Genomic DNA, 18,501 nt, shown 5'->3' on the forward strand with positions numbered 1-18,501 from the left:
ACAACAAATGTATGAACCACAAAACAATAATGACCTGTTTCTACTGTTTTGTCCCTACATAACACATTTTTAAGACATCAAAGATGCATTTCCTGCATGTAATGGTCTAATAAAGAGACCAAACTCACATTTACAGAGATGAAAAATATAAACGATAATACTATGACCATGGTTTAATTTGTATTTGATTCAACATTGCCAACTGAAATTTTCTTCATGGTCTTTATGATAAACTAATTCAAAGAATCACTCCCCACCCTCACGTATGTTGTGAAAACGTAAGAAGCTCTATAAATCTAGTTTTTTACGGTTAATGAGATGGCTGATGCATCAGTTCTACCTGTAAAGGCTGCGTTATTGCACATACTACAGTTTATTAACGTTCTACTTTCACCCAGCTGCTGAATTACAGCTGATGGCTGCCTTCCTGCGCAGTGTTAAAACCAGACACTCCCCCTGCGCAGACAAGCATCCAGCAGGACTGCCGCTTCAAAGCAAGAAAGATCAATGTCCTCTCAAAGCACAACATTATGTAAAGCCCAGCTTCCCGAAATTGTTCAGAGTCGATATGTGCACTTAATGGCCACATGTGTCTCTAATACATCATGATATAGTGTCTGTTCAGCTCATATGATTTTTTTTTTTTACTTTTCCTTCACTGGTAAACATGTTCTCATACAAACCATACAATGAAGAGAATGTTTGTTGTGTTTCAAATTTATAGTTTGATTTTATAATTTTCTATCCAAGAAGACTTCAACCTAGTGGTAGATTCATAAATATGTGTATAAAAATTAAGTATTACATCGTTCATGTACTCTATGTATTTCTATTCCAAGACTGCTTTGTGAAGTCAGTATTTATAAGTATTTTTTTAAGGAGCCTCAGCTAATGACACTGCTATGCGTTTAAAGGAACTAACAGCATTATCAAAATGAAGGGGGAAAAAACACAACACATTTTTCATTTGGGTGTCTGAGGAAGCTACTGATACAAATACTCTAAAAAACACTTTGTTTGTAGGAGCATGGGTTTAAAAATACGTAATTCAGAGAACCATTCAGCTTTGCAGGGGATTGGTATTGTTATTGACTCATCTCAAAGAGGAAAATATTCAACCTCCCCATCTTTGAAGCTCGTGATCTTTACCCAACTTCAGCTTCAGATTATGTTGCAGACAAAAATCTTAGCTCTTGCTTTGCATCAAATTTTCATTAGCAGCAAAACTGACTCTCTGTCTGCATGCATATTATGTACCGTTGCCATGTAATGGAATACTTAAGAGGTCACGCTTACTTCACAAATGTCTTTCAGTCCACGTTTTCTATTGAAAAATTATTTCAGCGAGCTGTGCTGTGGTATTTTTATTCCACAACTTCGATTCCAATGCTTATTTTACATACGCTGAATGTTGTTCAGCAGAGATCAGAAGTTCAAATTAAAAAACAAAAAATCCAGGAAAGATGAGTTATAAGATGTAGAAGGAAAACAAAGAAACATGTAAAGAAATCATAAATCAGTTATCAATCAAAGAAAGCTGGTGCTTTATGGAGAACTTTTGAATGTTTTGCACGCGAGATTGGTTGCAACACTGATCCCAATTTCCATTTCCATCTAAAACTCCAAACATGTTTTCACAACTTGTTTTGTGGTGTAAGTGCTTTACAAATGAGCAGTTCAATAGTTACAAACGTCTTTAGTTACATGCACAATTTAATGCATGGGTGCAGGAGAAGCCTTAAAACCGGCATGCTCTTAACGAGCAAAAAGTGTGTGGGGTCAAAAAACAACACTTGTGCATGTACTAGGTTGTTTCCACAGCCCTGAATAGCTTGACTACAAAAACTAATGTGCACACCAAGAGAAAAAAAAATCACAGCAAAAATCATGGCAAATCAAAAAATGCAAATTCTTCTTTAGTTCTTTTAATCATAACATTGTATTGTGGAAGGGCTTTAAGTATGCATGATAAATACATTAAATTATAAAACTAAATAGTAGTGTAGTAACAGTTTTTTAATCTCTAAATAATATTGTTTTCTGTGAAGCCATCACGTAAACAGGCATGGTGGAAGGGCAATGTGTTGTGCACATTGCGCTTCAAACATGTAAATGTTTGCATTTACATACATGGAAAGGGGTAAAAAGCCATCTGTCTTGTCTTTTATTGTTAAATCACAGCTATGTAAAGCATTTAGCTACACAACACTATTTAGCCATAATGATATCTCAATAGTACAAAAACAATAAAACAGGCATGTAGCTCACATGGACTGCGTTGATTTCACAACCAGAATTTTATGTTTACTCAAGAATCTGAATATTTTTACTGGTTATATCTTTTCTAAGCAAGAAAGACATTTTGCAACTGTGATGGATTATTCTTTATGCATGAGATCACAGAAACTACAGCACTACCATCTGCCTGTATAGACCTGCTAGAACAAAAAAGGAATAAATACTTTTAAATAAAAGCAAAACAGCTTTAAGGGTAAAGCCACATGCTGTGTTTGTACATGCATGATATGCATGAACTTAACTCCAGGGTTAAAATTAGAAATTACCAATTTGTTGGTCTTTCATGATATTGATAACATAGTAAACAAATGGTTGTTGACATGGTGTTGGTGGCAAGTTTTTTTTTTAAAGAAGGGAAAATTTAAAGGCATTTGTATTTAAAGACACTTGGAATTAAGAATATCAAGCTGCTCTATTTTTATGAGAGGTGATAATGGTCTCTCCCGAAACTTTCAACAAAAGAAGCACATGCAAGGACCCGCCTCACGCCGAGTTTGCGTCACATGGGAGTACAGCAGTTGTTTGACTGGATTTATTTAAAACTCTGCCAACAGAAACATGAAAACAGCTTGTTCTCCCCACGAAAATGAAGAAAAAAAAACAGTGACAGATTACAGATATTCACACACTTCATTGTAGCCTCATAAATAATAGCTTCAATATAGAACATGACTGTGATGAGTGCCGCCTTTTTAAGCAAAATAATTAATTACTATATAAAGCAAATTTTGTCTGATGATCTATGAACTATAGCCATTCATTCTCGTGCTACACATAGAAATAAGTTTATTAAAACATCTTTTGTACGCAATCTCATTCTATGTTCATTGTAGCCTACAGTATTTTCTACTGTTCATCAGAGGGGCTGTTTTCTATATTGAGATAAGGAATTAAATCTGCAGGAAGAGAGGATGCTGGCTTTGCTGCAGGGTGGCAAAGCAGAAGCTCTGATAATGGAGCCGACTCCCATTGCGCAGGCTATGAGGCAAACAGCCCTGGCGCCAGCCCAACCCTCCCTATGTGAGAGGATAGCTAACAGTGTCACCGTGCAGAGTCTTTCTCTCTCTCTCCAATGTGTACATGAGGCTGAAGCTGCATGTGGCATAAGCGTGAAAAAGAATGAGATGCTGTGCTTTTGAATTCTTCTGTGGCTCTATTTGTGTTAATGTGTGGCAGAAAAGGAATGGAAACCGCAGAAAACTGTAGGCTTTGCCTTTGTGCAGAGAGCATGCTTGCTTGATGAGTCAAACCCGCTGACCCTGAGAGATTGATCATGTCAAAGGGTGACAAAATGCTTTCAGCATATTGGTAACAAAGTGTTTCTCATCCGTACAACTGCAAAATGTTTGCATCTGGGTGCGTGCTACTCCGTTATGCAGATTTAGTTTTACATTTCGGTACTTACCCAAACACTGCGTTGATTTTTTTTGGCGCTCCTTGCTGAGTTCACTTCAAAGTTGTCTGCAGAGAGAAATAACAGTATAAACATGAATGTGCAGGCACAAGTAACACCGGAGGCCACAAGGCAGCTGCTGTAATAATGGAAGAATCAAAAAGGTTCAATTAAGAATGAAACCTCTGATTCCATCCCTGCCTCAATCCAAATGATTTGGTATCTCGGCAGAGGTGAAACAATCTTCTTCAACACAGATGAAATGACATTTTCAGCCAGAAATAATGTTTTACCATGCTCCTTCTATAAAAGATGATTTCCAGCATTATATGCATAACTAATAATTTGTGGGGGGTGTGTGAGCTCAAAAATTAACCCCAAATCATACGGTGAACCTTCAAATATATGATTTTCCATCACAGTTATTAGATGCAGTGAGTGGATTTAATGAAAACTGACTGCAGAGTAGCAGCTTTTTTTCTCGCTGTACAGCTCAAAGAAAAAGCAGAACAAGATCTTTGATGTGCTTCAAATACATTTCACATGTATTTTTCTGTATTACTCAGAAAAGCACTGTAAAAGGACCCTAACGTCATACTCAAATCCCTTCAGGTAAATGTACTCAAATACCACAGCAGCATCCACAGAGATCACAGAGGTGGGAGCTATTATTATTGTTGGTACCCAGACTACCCATCACAGCTTTTTAGTTTTAATTAGCTTCATGTTTATTGTTTGGTCATTATTAGTTCTTCAAACACTTAATAGGGCCATTAATCTATTGATTAATGCAACTGCTCCGATTCTGTCACTCACTGTCAAATGTTTAAACAGACCCTTACTATCTTATCAGCAATGATGATGAGCATTAAAGTTTACCAACCTGGAACTTAAAGAAAAGGAAGACTTTCTAATCTGCCCACACATTACACTCTTCAAGCTTGTGTGATTTTTTTGTTCTATATTTATGTAAGCCAACAGCTCCAACATAATATTACTGGAAGAGGCTGTCAAAAGACAGAGGGGGTTGCTAACAGCAGCATAGTACAACTGATGGAGGAAGCAGCAACAGTAGGATGTAACCCATGGCTGTGGACCAGGGGTTTACACATAACGTGTAAATAAAAGATGAACGGATCAGGATTTCCAATAAACCAGATGCCTAACCAGGTGCACACCCATTCATCCAGCTGGGTATTTTAGAAGACCAATTGTAAATTCACAGCATAATTATGATGCAATTAGCCACGCACAAGGCTATGACAACTCGCCTGCACTTCAAAACAATATTTTATACATACATACATACAACATACATACATACATACATAAGCATACTGTATAACAGCATTTGCTTTACTGTATGTGTACTGCAGCATACTGCAGGGTTGGAAAAAGCTGCAGGAATCCCAACTACATGTCCCAATTTGACTCCCGTGACTGGGCTTGAGGGACTGCTGCTGAGAAGTAACTCGCTTCTCTACGTATTAATAACTGCCGTGTAAAATTTCTAAGTCATGAATGGCATATTAATGTTTATTTGGAGAAAACATCATTATATGAAAATAAACCTGTCTACATATGCCACTTTCTCCTGAGATTAGTGTGTCAATCACAAGTTAAACTGTGTATTGTGTTTATCTTATCAGTATTCCCAGTCTTGCATAATTTAACACTTTCTACAACTGGATAAACCAAAGTAAGCGGTTACGTGTAAATTATTCTTAAACACACACAAATTTCATTAAACTTTAGCACGGCCACAGGCAACAACAGAAGTGATCCAGTGAGCCACAGTGTCCTTTCTCTCCCCACTGCAGAAATAAAGATGCACAAGGGGCTATCACAGTTAATTGAAGCTTTTAAAGATAAAGAAGGGGGAACTGCTTTCCACTTCTTTCTATTTTTTCTCAGGAAATGATGACAACAGAGGAATAGCTCTGATTCCCCTCCGTCAAATTTAATTGCTAAAGCAACAATCTGGATTAGAATCTCGACCGTCCTTTTTATCAGCCTCGGTGGCAGCACAGGGTATTTGTCCGAGCAAGAAATATTTACCAACCTTTCTTCTTGGTGCAAACAAGGTAAGCCTTTACAAAAGACCCTGACACTGAGAGCAACCCTCAGAGTTTGTTCAGCAGCCACCAATTATATCCACAGGAAGCACACCTCTTTATTGTCTACGGTGTTTACAACCCACATCTTGCCCACAAAAGCTGCTTTAAAAAGAGCCATATGCAACATTTGGCTTGAAAACTTTAAATTAGATCTGATACAATTTAAATTATTTGAACATGCAATTACAAAGCATCCCAAGCCAAGCTTTCCCACTGATCTGAGACAGTGATGTGACATGTACAATTTCATGGGTGAGGCACTTCACTGCCACATCCAACCTATGTTCATTGTTCATTGAAGCACTCAGCACTAAGGAATTGATTAATACACAATGCACACACACTCACACTACAAATAACATGGAAGCTATTCATGCTGCTTGAGCTGTCATTGCGCGTACTGCGACTGCATGCTAACCGCCACTACATCTACTCATCAAAGTCCCACACTGACACATCAAAAACACGCTCTAAATTCACCAACACTAAAAACTGGATGACAAAACTCGGCTTGTAGCAAGATTCTCTGGTCTACATTCTAGGTTATTATTATTATCCTTATTAAAAGTGATGTAACAGGATATTAGCTGTAGTGAGAAGAGGATGCATGTTGTGTATTCAAACACCAGAGCACATTTTCTTCAAAACATATTTTGAAGATCAAATGTCACCAGATCCACACAGTGCCTCTGGCTAAAACTATCTCTGTTAAAATTAATGTAGTGTTGCTTCGGTGGCTCAAATTTATAGCCAACACATGTTGCACAACATTTATTTTCATTCATCAATCTGCCCCTTTTTTTAGTTGTTACAAAACGGTAACAAATTCAAATGAAAATTTCTTTGAACCATGAAAAAAAAATATTTTAAACATTTTTTTTTTCAACCGCAACTATTGCAATATATAACATATACAGGCATAACCAAGTTTCATTTGATTTACCAGTTTAATTTTATTAATTCTAATCTATTTATATATTTTTCCCAGTCATCAAAGAACAAAAAAATAAATGAATTGCTCTCAACTGCCCTGTCTAAGTTCATATTTGATAAGCCTTCAATTTAAAAAAGAAGAAAAAAGAAGAAAATGTAGCATTTATTTACTGAAAACTGAATTTGCTTGTACTCTCGGTATCTGTGACTTACTTTCATGTGACCAGAGGCAGGTGATGTCCATGAAAATATCATCATCTCTCTGTTAACCCTCTCTAGTGTTCCTAATGAGGAGTGAAGAGGAATCTGCTACAGAATACCTCTATAGCACAACTGAAAGCATGTGTGAAAATGCCACTCAGAAAGCACAACCACTTCTCTATTTTTCTTATGATTCTGTTTGATTTGCCACATGCCTGAAATAAGCCCTTTTCACGCAGACCCACTCTGCTATGATATAAATAAATGAACTCCAATCAGACATATCTATGGCCACTCAGTTAACACTAAGGAGGTCCTGTTACCAGGCAGGGCCTGGACAAAGGACAACTGAAGGTGCCTGGAGTTTGAGGTACAAAGATGTTAGCAAGGCATCCTTTTGGTCAAATGGGTTATTGGATTGGGTCTCTGTGGATTCAGGATTCTTCCCACTGATGTCTTAGGTCCAATCAGATTAGAATCTGTGGAGTTTGGAGACCAAATTAATTTGATGAGTGATCCACTGGTGACTTGCTGAGGGAGGCGGCTTATTTAGGTGAATAATGTTCCAATATTTGGGGGTGTAATGGATCTGCAAACATTTTCAGGCAGGTGGCAAGTGCCAAAAAGATATTCATCTGAATAACAGGGTCCCGCTTTTCTCTCCATACCACTGCATTGTAACAAGACATGCAGTGTTTGGTGACTTCACGTCAGTGGTCATTGTGTTATGGCTGTCTGGTGAACGGTTTATTTAAACTATAAGCAGCTGGATGGATTTCAAACACCAGCAAGAGTTTTGTCTATGAGGTATTTCCAAATTCAGGTTATTCAGTCTCATTTACTCCTTTGCCATAAAGTTATGAAATATTAAACATGGACTGACATGGTCATCAACAAAAAAGATCGAAGAAAGCTGATATAATGTACAGCATGATTAAGTTGCCTCTATTATAGCTGTTATAGCTCCCCTGAAGCAACCTTAGTGGTGTGTATGACATATATGTGAGAAAAAAACTGCTTAGAGGGATGTTTAAAGACTAACAAGTAAGCTGCAAGTGTTAATGGTTTGCCATAGGTTTTTCTGTTCAGGATAAGTTGCTTCCTCTACTTGGAGCACAGCGGTGACGGAAACGTTATCCAACCCTGTTTATAATACAGCTCAGGGAACTCAAACAAACATCATATCAGCTTTTCTTCACTTTTGCCTTCTGTTTCCAGATGAATTCCTCATGTCTATTGGCTACTTGAGTATTTCACAACAGCACTGCAAAGCAAAACAATATATATATATATATATATATATATATATATATATATATAAACAAACATCATTGCCTAGTGAAAGCCCTTCAAAAATAATGGGTTTCAGAGTGCAGTGATGCCTTCATCACGTTCTGTCTGAAAGGGTCTTTACAGTGCTGCCTCTACAGAGTGTGACTTAAAAACAGCATATGGTCCTCTTAGCATGCTCTGGGTTGTCACACCGACTATTACCAGAACCCCCAGGGTGGTCAATGTGACCTCCAGAGCTGTGGGGAACTAGACGCCTCAACAGTAGGCAGCAGCACTGCAGAGAGGTGGGACACAGAGATGGCAGGGTGTAACATGATGAGGGGGAAATATGCTAATGTTATACTATAAAAATGCAAAATGATTGCAATGTTGTGACTTCCTTGGTAAGGAAGAAGATCTCTACGAGGTGCAGACAGTGACCGCAGTGATGCTGAGCAATAATAGGAGCTGCCTGAAAGAATCACATCAAATAAGATATGCTCTAATAATTGCTCTGGTTAAGCAGCTATTTTTAATAAAAAAGAGTTACATTTGCAAGTCTGTACTATACTAAACAACAAATATAAGTCAATGAACCAAGTGGAAGATGGTAATTGAATAATGCACTTAGTCATCTGATATGAATAATTATACAATAGACGGAGCACAAAGCTGCAGACCGGTGACCATGGAGGCCAGCCTGGTTATCCATGAGGCCCCTAACAACCAAACTATCAACACGCAATGGATCAGTTTCCCTCAATTCTTCATGAGTCAGGAAGGATCATCACTGCTGCTCATGATCTGATACTTGGGTTGTAAGCTCTTTTCCCTCCCCTCTCCCTCTTGTGAGCTGCAGTCTCTGATGATGTCCATACTGCTATTTATACACGTAGGCATGCTCAGCACATTTATCAGCACCACATAAATAATCAGCAGGTATGAAAGATGGTGTGCAAGAGGGACGGGTTTGCTTTAACACAGCAACTTCGCGCTCTCTATTTTCACAGCAGCAAATCTGGGACGTAGCCGTTCTGGCTACTGCTACTTCATAAAGCAGAGACCATTTTGAGTCATCATACCTCTGCTATCACTTTACAGTTTAAAAGTGGGCATTTGTGTTGTTGTTTTGGAACATCATGACCACATTTCGAGGGAAAGTTTTGCTTATTACAGCAAAATAATGTTAAACCACATTCCACATGCAAACCCCATTTCCAGAAAAGTATACTAAACTAAAATGTGTATTTTGGTGTATCTTTTTAACTCTCTGTTTAATGCCTTACATATCAAATAATAATTGTAATAATAATAATAATAATTTTTGAATTCTTGTAAATAGATTGGCTCATTTTAAATTTTTATTTATCTAATTGTTTATCATTTGTATTTATGAAATAATACAATAAATATTTACTCAATACATTATTTTGTAAAACTTTTTTTGTATTAAGGTGGTGAAGCAGAGCTCTCTGAAATCTGTTTCAAATATGATGCATTTGGCATCATAGGGTTATCAAACACGTATGTTATTTTCAGTGCCTTCTTTGACCTCCTTTTATGTATGTAAGACATTTAACAAATCTAAAATGTGGGGTTCTTTACTAGAATTTGGGATTGCATTCATGCATCGTGGCTCCTGTAGCCTGTAGTCTTTTCACTTCACAAACACCTACAGAGTGTTGTAAATAAAAGAGGTTATGCAACTCAGTGGTATGCAAGATTCTACCCCATTTTTTGTTATTCTTTTCTCTCTTTTTTAGCAATAACAGGTTATATTTAAGACAAAGACAACAGATGTGACAATGACAGAACAGTGGTTATGATAATGTTGTGCCATCTTCTATTAAGAATGTCTTCAAAAGCTAATTAATTAGTTGTTTTTTTAATCATTATCTATCTTTTACACAACAAGGTTCCATTATAGTGGATATGACTAGCAGTTGTTATGGCCACACTTATGTAATACCACTGAAAAAGGGTGTGTTCAATCTTTCAGTGCTTTTTCCTGGGATGTTTTTTTTTAACATATATACAATCAGTCGACACTAAAACTAGCATACAACACTTACTTTCTTTTACATAGTTTACAATGGAAATATATGCACAGTTATCAAAAAGTGCTTTAATTCATGTTTGACTCACACACTAGCACACTGCTACATGCTACGTCAACTAAAACTTATCATACTCAGCAAAACTCTCTCTGAAGTATGACTCAACTTTATATACTTTCCTCTAATACTGTCAAAAACTTTTATTGAACATTTACTGGTGTCACAGCCACTGCTTACCTTAAGAAGGATGAAAATAATCACAACGTGAGTATGTGTGTATGTTTACTCATTCAGTGCTTTTCCTGGAATAAAGGACACATCGTGCCGCTCCCGTCTCAACTTGTGGTTGGAGACTAAATCAATCGAGCATAGATGAATACATGCTCTCTCCAAAAACATCATAGCTAAACACCAAAATAAATCATACCTGATGCCAAATGTGTATGTATGTATATACTGTATATATATGTATGTATATATATATATATATATATATATATATATATATATATATATATATATATATATATATATATATATATACATACACCCAACTGGCATACTTGTTTTTCCGGTTCTCTGCTTTAAAATGTGCATAATTACAAACCAGGCTTTAATGGAAAACAACAGTTTGTTACTTTCTGGATGTCAGTGCTCATGATTTTTAACAATACAGATACTGTACATGTGTACCCATGACAGCAGCAGATATGCAATTAGTGCAGGCACTAGTGTTTCTCTGCCCAGAGAGTGAACTGAGCCTGAATTGATACTAATTTCCTTTTATTTCTGTGAGAGTGGATGCAAAATTGAACATAACTAACAAACAAGAAAAGGAGGAATATAAAGTAGTGTATTATAAGCAGGTTTACTTGGCATACGCTTCTATAATGGCAGCGTTCATGTCTTTGTTTATCCCATTTTAAAGCAGAAGACTGTCTCCTAATTGGCTGCAAGGAAAATCCAGTCTGGCTGCTCATGTGGGTGAACGGCTCCTGTGCAAAGGGTGCCAATACCCAGAGCACAGATATACTGCACAGCAAATGCAATTATACAGCACTCCATGTATTCTGCCAATGGCTCCTGTTTGAATTTAAGTGATACATTGAGATTTAGCATTCTTTCTGTGCATATATGCATGATATAATTACTTAACAAGCAATGATTCCATTTTGTTGTAAATACAATTGCTAGTACCGGTAATAAAATCAATGCGTGTATTTTGAGTAATGTTTAATTTGAAAATGTGCTTAATAAACACTTTGAACATGTGTTCTCGAGCCAACATGTTTGCAGCTTTGCAAAAAATGATGCCATGAAGTTACTACTGAAGTACTTGTTGCTTCGTGTAGGCTGCCTAACTTATCAATGTATGAATTTACAACTTTCCCTTTGCAGGAATATGCACATTTTCACTCTTTTGGTCTGATTTATAAAACTCTGTACCAGATCTCGGTTTATGAATGTAGTCCTACAAAATATCAACACATGTGCAGGCCTCATTTCCACGTAGAGAGGAAGGTTTTACAACATCAGAGCAGCTGTCATTACCTGCTGTTATGGATATTAATAGCACCAAACCACTAATTTATCTCGTGTACCTGTAAACCATCATCACTCTGATATTTAACACATCCTCTTTATTAAATGTCAGAGGGATGATAAATTACCTCACAGAGCCCATAATGAAACAAACTTAGAAAAGCTTAACAATTCAAGATTAAATTAGAATAGCATTAATACAGAGAAATGGTTGGTTGGTCAAACACAAATGAAAGGAATCATTCAATTTGAAATGATTAGGAATGCAGCTTATAAATGTCTTTCTGTTTGAAAGAAGGTCTTGCGTGCTGCAAAGATTATAACACAATACTATAATTGGAAAACAAGCAACACAAACAGCAATTCATCATTGGTTCTCAGTTCAGATTGTATCATATGAGCCACAGCTTGCATTAATAAGCTCTATAAACTGTTTGTGTAAACCAAGTGTGAGCTCCATGCACACTAACTGAACACTTTTTCTCTTTTCCCTGGGTGGGTGAGAACTAGCAAAGGCACAGGTTCCAGCTAACATTTCTTCTTGACATATCATGACAGCTTAGATGTCTATTATGAAGGAACATTAATATCAAAATTAAATCTGAATTCTAAATTGAAATTAAAAGATTCATTTTGAGTGGATAACAAATGAGAAACTGTAATGTAACTGGAATATTCTTTTTCCTTTCGATTTGGAGGGAAAATGACTTTCTGTTTAAATCCACATACTTTGCTGCGGTCAAATTTATCCAAAAAACAACAACAAACAAAAAAATAGCACAGAAGATCAACACAACAAAATAGCTGAGTAAATACTCGCCAAATCTGCCAAAAGTAAGGATATTTGAACCTGCAAGCGTTTATGTCCATGCATAGGCCGGTACAATTTAATTTTTATCAATAGGATCCTAATTCGTCTTTTTGGCTCTGATAGCTGATATAATGAGCAACACTGACATGTCCTGTTTTGAGTCAGCGGATGGAGACACGAGTTGTGAGATTGGGTTAGCTATGTAGCATTAAAATAAAGTGGCAATATTTCATTATTTTAGACTGGAATGCTTATTGTGGTTTCCACGAATGTTGCTAAAAGTAACACGAGCATCCTTATAAAGCATCAAAGGAGCCACAGGTGAAAGGGCTTAAGTCAAAAGGGAAGACGAAGAAACAGTATCAGAAAAGCATTGAATTAACAGAAAAACATAGCAATATTGTCATTAAAAATGTCAAATTTGCCTTTTTATTTAACATGTGGAGCTACAATATAGTTGAAAGAGGGCTTGGCATCCAAGGGAAGTGTAATAATAATAATAATAATAATAATAATAATAATAATAATAATAATAAAAATAATAATAATAATAATAATAATAAGGCTCCCGTGACTTTCCCCACTTGATGCAGCCAAGGAGATATATTATAAAGAAAAAGAAGAACAGAAGAAAATAAATCACTGTACACAGTGCTACACTCTCATTGCACTAAACAAATAACTTAATGTTCAATGAAGCTGTTCAGTGAAAACAAAGGCCCATCATAAGCTGCTAAGTCATAATTGAAAAGTCAAAACGTTTCCTTTTATGGCTGCAACAAAGACAAGGACATTTTCAGTATAATTTTAAAGCCAAATGTGTCATTTGTTGGTACACCAGTTATTACTGCCTATCAAATAATACAAGACAGAAAACATTTTTTGTTTTTAAATTTTTTTCCAGCAAACCCTGCTATTATGATCAATGAAAGAAAAAGACTGAACATAGATTAAGCAACAAAGCTTGAGTTTAACTTTATTTCTCATAATCATGTATTTATTCCATGATCACATTGACTTTGCTTATGTAAACACTAAACTCGTTTTAACCAAAGCTTATAGGAGAACTTTGATTTGCATTACAGTGACTTTTTAATCATTATTATTTTTCATTTCAGATTAAATTCACTAAAAAGATGAATTCACTAACCCCAGTGACCACAATGCTTTTTCCTGAATTTCACCAAATAAGTACTTTCACTGACTGAGCTTCAATATATTCATATAACATGAATGGATGAGTGGGTTTTATGTACTTAATTTCCAATTTTGAATGTTCCACATTCTCACAGAAACTTCGTTTATCAGTGCAACCCTCAAGCAAACATATCCATAAACTGCAGAATGCAAAGTCCATGATAAAGCAATGTAAGAAGAGATGAGATACAATGAAAGTTTAATGAGGCCAGTGAAGGCACACGGGGCTGCTGCAGCTGCAAGTGTTGATAGGATAAAATAAGAAACATCTTGAATGATGTTATGTTCAACCCTGAGCAGTGTTTCCATTTAGCTCAATGTATGGTTTAGAATGCACTGCAGTGCAAAAACAGCAAAGTCAAAGCCTTTATCAACATTTAGCCACATCTGAATTTGGAGCTCCATAACTTCAGAACAAAAAAATGCACTTGGACAGTCCTGCTTAGTCATACTGACAGAATAGTGTTTTCACAAAACACCAGAAGAGCCCTGCTACAATCCACAACTGTAGCTGCAATTTGAACTCAGGCACCAAATGTGCAGAAAGCTGCACTGTTTGTTTAGCCCCTGAGATGTGCTTGAAGTGTCAGCTCTGTGTGCTCAATTATTTGCTTCAAAAACTGAAGGGGGTGCATAAATTCTGCAACATCAGGATGCAAACAATTAAACACGCCCTGACATAGTAGCCTAATTAAATGTCTAAGGGCCTGATTTACTAAGATCCTAAATAAAGAGTACTAAATTGCGTGTGCACTGAAAAAGTGTGCACGTGCTGTTGTTGTGTGTTTTGCGGGTGATCAACTAAGAATGCGTGCGCAATTGATAACAGGTGCAAACCGCAGTATTTAAATGAGGTGTTGCGTGTCTTACGGTTTGCGCCATGGAGAGTCTGGATGGAGAGCAGGATAGTCGCAAGCGCAAAATGAAATTTGACGAGTTGGAGTTAGAGATATTAGTGGAAGAGGCAAATAAACACATTCATGAACTACAGCAAAGAAATGTAAACATTACCAAAAGAAACGCAATATGGGAGAAAATCTGCGATAGAATAAATGCAGTTGGTAAGACAAAAAGAACGGCAGATAAGGTTAAAAGAAGGTGGCAAGATATAAGGCGAAGAACTAAAGAAAAAGTGGCCTTTAATAAAACTTGTGCAACCATTTTTAAAATAGCATGCAGCAGAATAAAGACTCTCTCTCTGCGTATTCTTTGATTTTGGCGATGTCCCCTCCTTGCCACAATAACAGCAGCCATCGGTGCGTAATGCTGGCAGATTAGCACCTTCCTTTCGAACGTATTAAATACAGACGCAATAACAATCCCCGCAATTACTTTTAGGCTTGGTAAATCTCATTGCGTGTGGTAAATGAACCTATTTGCATTTTCCCCTCCCAGTATTTAGCGCTTTCTGGCGGGTACGCCCCATATTGATTATTCATCAGGGCAAAAGTACTAAATGAACAGCGTGTGCTATTTTGCTCATTTGAGAGGCGCAGTCCTCTTTGCACGCTGTTAGTAGATCAGCTTGCACATTGGTTTGCGGGTGATGTCAAGTTTGCACGCGTTTTTACGCACGCAAACCTTTAGTAAATCAGGCCCTAAGTACGGTAGTTCGCTTATTGCAGTTTCAGTGGATTTAAAATGAACAGAAAACACTGCAAACCATGTGATCAGAAAGAACATTAGGCATGAAAAAATGTTCAATCCTATCCCTTTCTTTCAGTGTATTGACACCATTGCTGATATTGAAAGGGATTATGGGACTTAAATCTCCATGTTTTGCATGCCTGAAGATATGTTCTACTTGGATGATCTTACTGTGTCGTCTACTGAATTCCTCTTTCACAGAAAATCCCATGAAGAAGATAACTCTTTAATGTCTAACATCCCTAACACAGATCTCTTAATTCCTTGAATCAGAATTAGCCACCATAGATGCACAGCCCATTTTTGTGCCTCACCATAGACCTTTTAGACGTGACACTCAGAGAATGAGATTCAGCCTAATTGAGATTTAAAGAAAAGCTTTGCTGATAACAACTGTGTATTGCATGTTAGATTAAGTTGTGAAGTACTATGAGATGTATTTTTATTGTTACCCATTCATTGTGTGTTAAAGAAGGGAGACGTTCAGGTCTCTCTTGGTCTCCCTGCGAAACAAAAAGTAACAGATTTCTATTAAGATAAGCAGGACAATAAATACCAGCAGAAAATCAGCAAAAATTACTGCTGTAGGCTTGTACAAAATATAAACATAACCACTGAGTTCTGACAATAAACCTATTACTGTGGTAATACAACAGTAACACTACAAAGTATTCATGGGAAAATAAGCTACATCCTCTTATAATTCAAAGGTTTTATGTATCTGAAATTGCTGTAACAAAAATGCAGAGTCACTGTGTGGAAAAACTAAGTACACCATAGAAATTGTAAAAGCGAGTAACAGCCAGGTGCTAATACTCGCACGCACTTGAATAACTGTTCAGTTCCAACTGTGACCAACTCTATAAAAAAGCTGGTGTGTTGGCAGTGTATGTTAACACAGTGCCAAAAGGGGAAAGACATCAGCACTGATTTAAAAAAAAGCAATTGTTGCTGCCCATTGATCTGTGAAGGCTTACAAAGCCTGTTTAAACCAATTTGGAGTCCATCAGTGAGAAAGATCATTCACAGAACAATGGGAAATACTCAGGATAGTTGCAAATACTCCCGGGAGTCTGTGCCCTTGCAAGTTCACAAGGTGAAGGCCAAAAAAAAAATTAAAAAGGGGAAACGTAGTATGTCAGATGTGAAAGTTAACTCCTTCAATTATTTCACAGAAAAACAAGAAACAAGTGTTGTTGTTTTGGGGGGTTTTGAAGTTTTACAAGGAGAAAGTGCCTTCTCTCTTAAAAAAGCAATGGGGCAAAGTGGTATCCACACAAAATATAAGACTTCAGGAACAATGTCCCTTGGACAGAAAGAACCAAACTGGAGATAGTTGGCCGTAATGGACAGTGTCTCATTTGGAAAAACCAAAAACAGTTCGTAAGCACATTCTTGTCATACCAAATGATGAGCAGTGGAGGGATGATGATTTGGGTTTATTATGCAGCCAAAGAAGCTCCTTGCAGCTAATAGGTCAGGCAAACATGTCGAATAGGTCACATATGGCGCCTTTACACTAGTACCTACTCAGCCCGACTCGACTCGCCTTTGCGCTTTTCCACTAGGGGTCTAATGTGCAGAGTAGATACTTTTTCTGTAACTACTCTGCCGAGGTTCTAAGGCTGCGTTCAGACTGCAGGCAAATCTGATTCATATCTGATTCCTTCTCATATCCGATTTTCAGGGCTGACTGTCCACACTGTTTTTAGCAAGTGTCCAAATCGGATCTGGCTCTGTTCAGACTGGGCCACATCATTGACTGATCTGACGGGTTGCCTTAGCAACGACGTCGGAGCGGAGGCGTCACCCATCGCGTGTATTGTGTGAAGTCATGTAATTGCGACATCAAAAACAATAACAATATGGAGCCAGCTCACATGCTGTTCCATACCTGTAAAGCTGGGCATACACTGTGCAATATTTTAAATCGTTTGAGACTGCCCCATCTCACTCTAATCCTCCCGTCGGACCTCTGTTACTGGAACTCGAGGCTGGTTTTGGGGCAAAATGTGCGTCCTGCCCACCCGATCAAAGGTTATAGGGATCCTTTATTTTTGTTATAATTTTTTTTTTTTTTATATATATAAAAAAATCCCAAAATATCTGTACCGTTTCTGATTGGGTGGGCACTGCGCATCATTTTTAGACACAACAATGAACGCATACCGCAAAAGTTGTGTCTCGGCGGAGGGACCCGGCGTCCCAGCAAAATGAGAAACAGAGAAAAGTGTTCAGAACAAAACCACCAGCAAACTAACAAACCAACCAACAAAGCTCAGAGTTAACAAAACCAACCAGCAATGAACAACTGGCCTCTCCTCCTGATGAGCTGACGGGCTGCAGGTTCAGGCTCACAGCGCGACTGAAGGCTGATTTATGGTTCCGCGTTACACCAACGCAGAGCCTACGGCGTAGGGTACACGGCGACCCGCACCGTACGTGGAAATGCGGTCTTTTTTTCTGCTATTAAAACATGATTTGTAATGTGAATTTGCAACACTTGAACTACAAATAATAGTTTTTGACGTGACATCAGAGATTGTACATGCTCTCTGTGAAAGGATGAGTAGCTCCACAACTGGAAATGGGCGGGTGGTTTGGAGCGTCTGGGACAGTCATATCCGATCTGAGCGTTTGGAGCTGTTCAGACTGACACGCATCTGCCCAAATGCGATAATGATCGGATATGAAACTACCTCCTGGAGGTGGTTTCCATCTGGTTTGCAAAAATCGGATATCATGCGGTTTGGGACTGTTCAGACTTCAAAAGAGTCATCCAGTTTCAATCTGGATGGGCTAAAAATCGGATATTGGCTGGCAGTCTGAACGCAGCCTAAGCGGCTGAGTCAGGCTGTATCTGACGTCATCACACTACAGGCCACCGATTGGTCAGGGGGTTGGGAGTCAGACGTCTAAGTCAGGAGGCGGAAATCAGCTAAATATTCTTGTTCATTTTATTCAACAGGCAATGGCAGCGAAAAAGCCTGTTTGGTGATCCAAGGAGAGAATTAAAAAGGGATCTAGACGGGC

At 37.7% G+C, this 18,501-nt stretch overlaps 1 protein-coding gene across 2 annotated transcripts in view; it reads right to left on the reverse strand.

Moving 5' to 3' along the window:
• Positions 1-18,501, reverse strand: part of lrfn1 (leucine rich repeat and fibronectin type III domain containing 1) — a 173,287-nt gene that overhangs the window by 74,090 nt on the left and 80,696 nt on the right. For both annotated transcript variants that reach the window (XM_061720390.1, XM_061720392.1), the window contains exon 2: positions 3,704-3,759. The gene's annotated coding sequence lies outside the window, so the exon portion shown is untranslated. The remainder of the gene's footprint in view (positions 1-3,703; positions 3,760-18,501) is intronic.

The sequence above is a fragment of the Cololabis saira genome, chromosome 4, assembly GCF_033807715.1.
Source record: "Cololabis saira isolate AMF1-May2022 chromosome 4, fColSai1.1, whole genome shotgun sequence".
NCBI lineage: Eukaryota > Metazoa > Chordata > Actinopteri > Beloniformes > Belonidae > Cololabis > Cololabis saira.